Source organism: Salmo salar, chromosome ssa14 (genome assembly GCF_905237065.1).
Source record: "Salmo salar chromosome ssa14, Ssal_v3.1, whole genome shotgun sequence".
Lineage (NCBI taxonomy): Eukaryota > Metazoa > Chordata > Actinopteri > Salmoniformes > Salmonidae > Salmo > Salmo salar.
The window spans coordinates 56990291-57000592 of NC_059455.1; positions in this window are offsets into that span (position 1 = coordinate 56990291).

Genomic DNA, 10302 nt, shown 5'->3' on the forward strand with positions numbered 1-10302 from the left:
AGTTAACACTGTCAACGTTTCCCTTTACTGTAAAAATTGTGACAGAAGCAATGCAATATTAGCCGCTTTCAATGCAACATACTGAAACAAAACGAACTATTCAAGAGATTTTGTTGTAGGCCTATATGCAAATAGACTATTGCCATATATGGATCTGTGCCATTTACTTTGAACTGGACTGTGATCACAGCTGTTGTTGTGAGTAGATGCGCTTGTTGTGAGATCAAATCAAGAGCTGCATGTAGCCATCAATCAATCAATTTTTTTTAATTGTTTTTATTTATAAAGCCGTTTTTACATCGGTTGATGTCACGAAGTGCTGCACAGAAACCCAGCCTAAAACCCCAAACAGCAAGCAATGCAGGTATAGAAGCACGGTGGCTAGGAAAAACTCCCTAGAAAGGCCGGAACCTAGGAAGAAACCTAGAGAGGAACCAGGCTATGAGGGGTGGCCAGTCCTCGTCTGGCTGTGCCGGGTGGAGATTATAACAGAACATGGCCAAGATGTTCAAATGTTCATAGATGACCAGCAGGGTCAAATACAGTTTTTCTCAATTGCTAAAACACTAAAACCCATTGGCTGAACAAAGTTCTCAGTTGCCTGGACTCATTTAGCTAATTATGCAGTCTGTTGTTAATACCTTAAACCATTTCACATGGTAAAACACAATTTTCAGATCTCACTTAGACTTTTCAGCAAAACTCTAAACACATTCTCATTCTCAAAACACATTCTGCACTCTAATGCACATGTCATCCACACTGGTAAACACAAGTGGCAACAATCAAATACAAATAGAGAACACATGTCATTGATTAAACACAACCACTCAAAATTGATTTAACCTGTTTCAAATGATGCGACACAACCAATATAAGCCAGTTCAGAGAGCAAACAGGTTGTTGAAGGTGGGAAGGAGAAAGTCTGAGAATGGATAGAAGAAACAATGTGATAGGACGAGGACGAGTGCGTATGCGAGGTGGGCGATGAAGAGGAGGAGGGCAAGACAGAGGAAGAGGAAGACAAAGAGTGGAAATATCTGATGAAATTCGAGCAACAGTTATAGACCATGTTCTTGTCCATGGACTGACAATGAGAGAAGCAGGACTTAGAGTGCAACCCAATTTGAGCCGATTTTCTGTGTCCACCATAGTAAGGACATTCAGAGAAGAGAACAGGTACAGTATACCACTGTATTTTTGTAATTGCAAATTTACTGTACTACACTATATGCAGCTGTTTCAATAGACATTTGTAAAGTTAATCACTGTATGTATTGTACTGCATGAATATGTTTTGTAACTGCACAACTACTTTTTGTAGAATTGCAAGGCTGCCACATGCAGGTGGAAGGACAGCTATATTCACTCGGGAGCAAGAGGCCGTTATAGTAGGCATGGTCCTTCAAGATAATGCAATACGACTCAGAGAAATCCAGGAACGAGTGATACAAGACAACACACACTTCCAGGGAATCGACATTGTGAGTATTTCCACAATTGACCGTGTCCTCCATCGTAACAGCATGCGAATGAAACAAGTATACAGAGTACCTTTTGAGCGCAACTCACCAAGGGTGAAAGAACTGCGAGCTCAGTATGTGCAAGTAAGTGTACATTCAGAAACATTTACTGTAATCCAGATTGTCTACAGTACTAACACATACTATGTGAATGACATTACTCTTCAGTACATACAATGTATGTGAATCAGAAGTGCATACAGTAGGCCTAATTGTACTCTACAGTATAGCACTGTCTCTGTACGACTTACAAAATCCTACATACACTATATTGTATTTGTACACAGACAATATTTGACTTGGAATCCTTGGACAGACCCCATGAGTTCCTCTTTGTCGATGAAGCAGGCTTCAATCTAACAAAGAGGAGAAGGAGAGGCCGAAACATGATTGGACAGCGGGCCATTGTTGAAGTCCCTGGTCAACGAGGTGGCAATGTCACAATCTGTGCTGCTATCAGCAACCATGGTGTTCTACATCACCATGTTACACTCGGGCCATATAACACCCAGCACCTTCTAAGATTTATTGCCAATCTCAGAGATATTTTATTTGAGCAGCCGGTTCAAGAGCAGCAGGGTCAAGAGCTAAATGAGAATCCCATCCCCACCTATGTGATAGTGTGGGACAATGTCAGTTTCCACCGAGCTGCTCAGGTAAGGGAATGGTTTAACATCAATGGGCAGTTTCTGAACTTGTACCTCCCTCCATACTCGCCTTTCCTGAATCCGATTGAAGAGTTTTTCTCCTCTTGGAGATGGAAAGTGTATGATAGACAACCCTACACCAGAGTAAATCTGCTGCAAGCCATGGATTTAGCCTGTGGTGATATAGGTGAGGAATCATGTCAGGGCTGGATACGGCACACAAGAGGCTTCTTCCCCCGTTGCCTCAGGAGGGACAATATTGCTTGTGATGTTGACGAAGTGCTCTGGCCTGACCCAGCCCAAAGACAAGAAGAAGCACATTGATCATGTTTACTCCTTTGATTTTTGTCCCATTTAGTATTTGTATACTGTAGTACAGTGCATTGTAGGCTGTATACTGCACAATGGACAAATTGTATGGCCCTGAACATTGTGCTTTCCATTTATTAACAGTACTGACTGCTCAATAGATTTTGACTGGTTGCAGGTTCATATCAACAAAGAACAAGAATTACAGTATCACAGAGACAAAGGACAAGTTTGTGAGATGCAGGGTACAGTACTGTAAAAATAGGGGTACGAGAAGGAAGAACAAAAAACAAAATTGCAAGGAACAAAGCAGAGTAGTAATTTCTGATCAATTTTGAGCTACTATGATAGAACATGTTTTCGTTCATCAAAAGACAATGACGGAAAAATATGAATATTTTTTTAGATTAAAAATGTACTTCTCTCTGAGAATTATATGTTTTGAACAATGTGCTTTCTATTTTTCGGTGTATTGTTTACTGACTGCTTGAGAGTGTATATCATTTTGATCACTTTGTTTATGATTTGAGAGCAGTGTTTGATTTTGAACACAGGTAAAACTGTTTTGAGGCGAATGTTTCATTTTGCGAGAGGAGTCAGAGGTTATGTAAATAGTGCTTGAAGATGAGGTTTTGTGTTTAATGTTTTCAGGAAATGGAGCAAGGTTTCAGAAATTGTGTTTTAGCAATTGAGAAATTTTTTAATAATAATCACAGTGGTTGTAGAGGGTGCAACAGGTCAGAACCTCAGGAGTAAATGTCAGTTTACTCCTGCTCTCTAGAGAGTTGAAAGCAGCAGGTCTGGGACAAGGTATCACGTGAACAGGTCAGGGTTCCATAGCCGCAGGCAGAACAGTTGAAACTGGAGCAGCAGCACGACCAGGTGGACTGGGGGCAGCAAGGAGTCATCAGGCCAGGTAGTCCTGAGGCGTGGTCCTAGGGCTCAGGTCCTCCGTGAGTGAGTGAGTGAGAGAGCATATACTTAAATTCACACTGGATAAGACAGGAGAAATACTCCAGATATAACAGACTGACCCTAGCCCCCCGACACAAACTATTGCAGCATAAATATTGGAGGCTGAGACAGGAGGTGTTGGGAGACACTGTGGCCCCGTCCAATAATACCCCCGGACAGGGCCAAACAGGCAGGGTATAACCCCACCCACTTTGCCAAAGCACAGCCCCTACGCCACTAGAGGGATATCTACAACCACCAACTTACTGGCCAGGCAGAGACAGCAAGGGTGGTTCGTTGCTCCAGTGCCTTTCCGTTCACCTTCACACTCCTGGGCCAGACTACACTCAATCATAGGACCTACTGAAGTGATGAGTCTTAAATAAAGACTTAAAGATCGAGATCAAGTCTGCGTCTCTCACGTGGATAGGCAGACCATTCCAATAAAATGGAGTTCTATAGGAGAAAGCCCTCTCTCCAGCTGTTTGCTTAGAAATTCTAGGGACAGTAAGGAGGCCTGCGTCTTGTGACCGTAGCGTACGTGTAGTTATGTACGGCAGGACCAAATCGGAAAGATAGGTAAGAGCAAGCCCATGTACTGCTTTGTAGGTTAGCAGTAAAACCTTGAAATCAGCCCTAGCCTTAACAGGAAGTCAATGTAGAGAGGCTAGCACTGGAGTAATATGATCACATTTTTTGGTTCTAGTCAAGATTCTAGCAGTCGTCTTTAGCACTAACTGAAGTTTATTTAGTGCTTTATCCGGGTAGCCAGAAAGTAGAGCATTGCAGTAGTCTGACCTAGAAGTGACAAAAGCATGAATACATTTTTCTGCATAAATTTTGGACAGAAAGTTTTAGATTTTTGCAATGTTACGTAGATGGGGAAAAAAGCTGTCCTTGAAACAGTCTTGATATGTTCGTCAAAAGAGAGATCAGTGTCCAGAGTAACGCCGAGGTCCTTCACAGTTTTATTTGAGATGACTGTACAACCATCAAGATTAATTGTCAGATTCAACAGAAGATCTCTTTCTTTCTTGGGACCTAGAACTTGCATCTCTGTTTTGTCAGAGTTTGAAAGTAGAACATTTGCCGCCATCCACTTCCTTATGTCTGAAACACAGGCTTCCAGGGAGGGCAATTTTGGGGCTTCACCATGTTTCATCGAAATGTACAGCTGTGTGTCGTCCACATAGCAGTGAAAGTTAACATTATGTCTCCGAATAACATCACCAAGAGTTAAAATATATTTTGACAACAATAGTGGTCCTAAAACGGAGCCTTGAGGAACACCTACATTTACATTTGATTTGTCAGAAGACAAACCATCCACAGAGACAAACTGATATATTTCCGACAGATAAGATCTAAACCAGGACAGAACTTGTCCGTGTAGACTAATTTGGGTTTCCAATCTCTCCAAAAGAATGTGGTGATCAATGGTATCAAAAGCTGAGCTTTGGAGGAATACGCAGATTTAAAGAGGAGTCCGTAATTTGCTGTCTAATGATCATCATTTTTTTGTCAAAGAATTTCATGAATTTATTACTGCTGAAGTGAAAGCCATCCTCTCTTGGGGAATGCTGCTTTTTAGTTAGCTTTGCGACAGAATGTTCTTATTTTCCTCAATTAAGTTGGAAAAATAGGATGATCAAGCAGCAGTGAGGGCTCTTCGATACTGCACGGCACGGTCTTTCCAAGCTAGTCGGAAGAATTCTAGTTTGGTGTGGCGCCATTTCCATTCCAATTTTCTGGAAGCTTGCATCAGAGCTCGTTTCTTATGACAAATGTTTTAGTTTTTTAGGGGTGAGACTGCATCTAAGGTATTACCCAAGGTTAAATTGAGTTCCTCAGTTAGGTGGTTAACTGATTTTTGTACTCTGACATCCTTGGGTAGGTGGAGGGAGTCTGGAAGGGCATCTAGGAATCTTTGGGTTATCCAAGAATTTATAGCACGGCTTTTGATGATCCTTGGTTGGGGTCTGAGCAGATTATTTGTTGCAATTGCAAACGTTATAAAATGGTGGTCCGATTATCCATCATTATGAGGAAAAACATTAAGATCCACAATGTTTATTCCATGGAACAAAACTAGGTCCAGAGTATGACTGTGGCAGTGAGTAGGTCCGGAGACATGTTGGACAAAACCCACTGAGTCGATGACTGCTCCGAAAGCCTTTTGTAGTGGGTCCGTGGACTTTTCCATGTGAATATTAAAGTCACCAAAAATGTGAATATTATCTGCAATGACTACAAGGTCCGTTAGGAATTCAGGGAACTCAGTGAGGAACGCTGTATATGGCCCAGGAGGCCTGTAAACAGTAGCTATAACAAGTGATTGAGTAGGCTGCATAGATTTCATGACTAAAGACAAAAAAAGCAGTCTTTTTTTTTTTTTGTAAATTGAAATTTGCTATCGTAAATGTTAGCAACACCTCTGCCTTTGTGGGATGCACGGAGGATATGGTCACTAGTGTAACCAGGAGGTGAGGCCTCATTTAACCAGAGTAAATTCATCAGGCTTAAACCATGTTTCAGTCAGGCCAATCACATCAAGATTTTGATTAGTGATTAGTTCATTGACTATAACTGCCTTGGAAGTGAGGGATCTAACATTAAGTAGCCCTATTTTGAGATGTGAGGTATCACAATCTCTTTCAATAATGACAGGAATGGAGGAGGTCTTTATTCCAGTGAGATTTCTAAGGCGAACACCGCCATGTTTAGTTTTGCCCAACCTAGATCGAGGCACAGACACGGTCTCAATGGGGATAGCTGAGCTGATTACACTGACTGTGCTAGTGGCAGACTCCACTAAGCTGGTAGGCTGGCTAACAATCTGCTGCCTGGCTTGCACCCTATCTCATTGTTGAGCTAGGGGATTTAGAGCCCTGTCTATGTTCGTAGATAAGATGAGAGCACCCCTCCAGCTAGGATGGAGTTAGTTATTAGCCCAGTTAGTTATTAGCCCAGTTAGTTATTAGCCCAGTTATAGATCATTTGTACTCAGCAATAGGGGAGTGATTGCTTCCTACAAGAGCACAAAGTGTACTTTTCTAGACATATTTGAAAAGCAAGTCAGGTAAAGAGCTTTTTTTTTGTCTGAAAGAGGCAGTGTTTTTGACAGTGTTTGTAAGTGTAAGTGACTCTTTGTGTTTTAGGTATTTGGGAAAGCGGAATATTTGAAATACCAGGATGCTCATAATGAACTGGCTGATGTATAAGTATTATTACAAAAACAAATGTGTTTGCTCAACAACTAAATATATCAGTAGGAAGAGATGTCTTTGGTCCTCAACTCCTCATCATGTCACAGAAATCTTCACTCTCAGTTTATCATTCCATTTAATTTGAGTTTGACACTACCCTCTCTCTTCTCCCTTCAGTGTGAAAGCCTACTCCAGCACCACCAGTCTGGACCAGCATCCCCAGTCAGCAGTCAAGGACCTGACGGGCTCCTCAGCCCGCAGGACCCCCTCCACCACACAGGTCACCTAACTGCCCTCCAGCAGCCAGCAGAGCAAGAGGCCAAAGCACTTCCTGGAGCTCAAGAGCTTCAGGGACATCTTCAACACGCTTAAGAGCACACTGTGAGAGGTGACTGTTGTGCAGTGTTGGGGACAGTTCCATTTCAATTCCTTGTTTAATCCATAGGAATTGTTTTCGATAGCAATAGATTGGAAGTGTGATGGAATTGACCCCAGCTTCGCTATGGGGACTACCAAAAACATAGTAACAGAGTAAGCATGTAGTGTATATACCCTAAAGGCAGCAGCGTAGCCTAGTGGTTAGAGCGTTGGACTAGTAACCAAAAAGTTGCAAGTTCGAATCCCCGAGCTGACAAGGTACAAATCTGTCATTCTGCCCCTGAACAAGGTAGTTAACCCACTGTTCCTAGGCTGTCATTGAAAATAAGTATTTGTTCTTAATTGACTTGCCTAGTTAAATATAAGAATAAATAAAGCTTGTGGAAGTTCGCATTGCATGTACTTTTTACTTTATTTCCACTGGACATGAAGAGCATTTTCCCATAAGACAAAGCATGTGAATGGAGTCTAATCATCAGGCTCTTTATCCCAGGAATCTACTGAGTCAATGACACTTCAATGTACTTGTGCTGACACATACACTACTGACAAAGACTGTTGTACCACAGTTATGCATTGAAACTGTTAAATTTGCCCCTACACTTGAATTGTCAACTTCACGTGTGTATATATTTGTGTTGAAAGATTATTTGTATAGATTAAGAAAATACATTTATACGAATTTCATGATTTCAATTATGTTTCTTTCAATTATGTAGTGATGTGCTCTTGTGTTTTGATTAAAACATGAAATGGAATACTCCATCGGTGTGTTTTGATTCTTCCACTAGATGGCATTAGCAAGTTGTGGAGCAACTTGGTCCACTGCATTTATTCAAGGAAAGGGGCTTAGAAAGTACAGTATGCCGGGTGATCAATCAGTATGAAGGGTGATCATTGGCAGATCGAAAATGCAAAGCTTAACGCCTCACATCGACAGTGTCATTGTATGTTGGTACAGAATACATTCATTTCCAATGGAACTCTGTGTTTGCCATGCAGCACTGCGTTGCAGAGGCATTTGCAGTGTGTTCTGTGTGGTGAATACGGTCGATTTGGTCACCACACCTTATTCTTGGATTTTCAGCAAGGAAGAACCTATTTTATTTTTGTTAAGTTCACAAATTTAATGCAGAAAATAGAGACAAATGGTATGGACAAATTACCACCTTTGGCAGCAATTACAGCCTCAAGTCTTTTTTGGTATGAAGCTACAAACTTGGCACACCTGTATTTGGGGAGTTTCTCCCATTCTTCTCTGCAGATCCTCTCAAGCTTTATCAGGTTGAATGGGGACAGCTATTGCACAGCTATTTTCAGGTCTCTCCAGAGATGTATGATCAGGTTGAAGTCCGGGCTCTGACTGGGCCGCTCCGGCGCTGTCTTGGCTGTGTGCTTAGGGTCGTTGTCCTGTTGAAAGGTGAACCTTCACCCTGGTCAGAGGTCCTGAGCGCCCTGGAGGAGATTTCATCAAGGATCTCTCTATACTTTGCTCCTTTTATCTTTCCCTCTATCCTGACTAGTCTCCTAGTCCCTGCCACTGAAAAACATCCCCACTGCATGATGGTGCCAGAATTCCTTCAGATGTGACGCTTGGCATTCAGGCCAAAGAGTTCAATCTTGGTTTCATCAGAACAGAGAATCTTGTTTCTCACTGCCTGAGAGTCTTTAGGTGCCTCTTGGCAAACTCCAGGCGGGCTGTCATGTGCCTTTTACAGAGGAGTGGCTTCCGTCTGGAGTGTTGCATGTATGGTTGTCCTTCTGGAATTCCATGCCATTCTCCCCCGATTGCACAGTTTTGCCGGGCGGCCAGCTCTAGGAAGAGTCTTGGTGGTTCCAAACTCTTGGTGGACCTTCAATGCTGTAGACTAAACAGAAACTAAACACTAAACAGAAATTAACTACCCACAAACCCCAAAGGAAAACAGGCTGCCTAAGCATAACTCCCAATCAGCGACAACGATGTACAGCTGTCCCTGATTGAGAGCCATACCAGGCCAAAACAAATAAATAGAAAAAAGGACATAGAATGCCCACCCAAATCACACCCTGACCAAACCTAAATAGAGACATAAAAAAAGGCTCTCTCAGATCAGGGCGTGACAATCATGTAGTAACCAAAAGTGTTAAATAAATAAAAATGTATTTTATATTTGAGATTCTTCAAAGTATCTAATATCTGGGATAGAAAAAGGAGGGAAACTGTTTTTCAACTTTAAATAAGTTTTATTTTGACAAACAAAGACAGACTACAATGCTTCTATCTACAATTGACAGAGGGGTAGTTTTCACATTAAATATGCTTGGTTTGTAAAAGGGCCCATTACTGTAACAGAAAAATAACAATTGTTTCATAAAATAAGAGCTCTTAAACCAGACAGCAAAATGGTTACTAATATATAGGATAATACCACACCTTGGATGTGTCCATAATGGTATCATATTCCCTACATAGTGCACTACTTTTGACCAAGGCACAAAGGGGGAATAGGGTGCCATTTGGGGGACACCCCATAATCATCAGTAGTTATTCAGTATACATGCAGGGTGCAATGATAATTTAACGCACTACCCCTTTAAAATGATACCATCAAGGCCAAAGACTGAAAACCTCTAATCTTGGGAGGTGAGACAACTGTAAGCCACTTGCATATTTATGCTTAGAAGGCAGGTTAGATTTATACATATTTCTATTATTAATTGTATTGATACTGTACATCCGACAGCCACCACGTGCAGAATTATAACAGCATGTTGTATTTTTCAGTATAACCATTTATCTACTTGGTTAATAACTGACAGAGGTAAGTTAGGTATAAAGAGGACATTACATGTGTACAATATTACGTTTAGTAATAAACCAAAAAAATCATAACTCATAATTCTACAAATTTGAAGTATGGATTTTTATCTCCATCTAATGTCAGAGAAAAACAAGTAGGTTAAATCAGAGACATCTTAATGTTAACAAAAAACGAAATGCCTCTGTGTGTAAGGTGCACTGCAAACACAGGAATGCGACCTATTGTATGGACCCTAAAACGGAGGTATCCTGGTTAACTAGGTTACGGATCTGGGTGCTGAAAACTCCAAGTGTGACTGAGTGACAATAGAGCTGCACTGCTTTTATATTGATTGTCTCTCCCTAGGGTGAACTAGAAAACAGGCACCACCCATTTTAAAAAGGTGCAATATACATGTATTGGCCAAATTCCCATTCTAGATACAGTTTGAGAAAAGTTGAGAGAGACAATAAATTGCACATAAAACAGTCTCAAATACAGT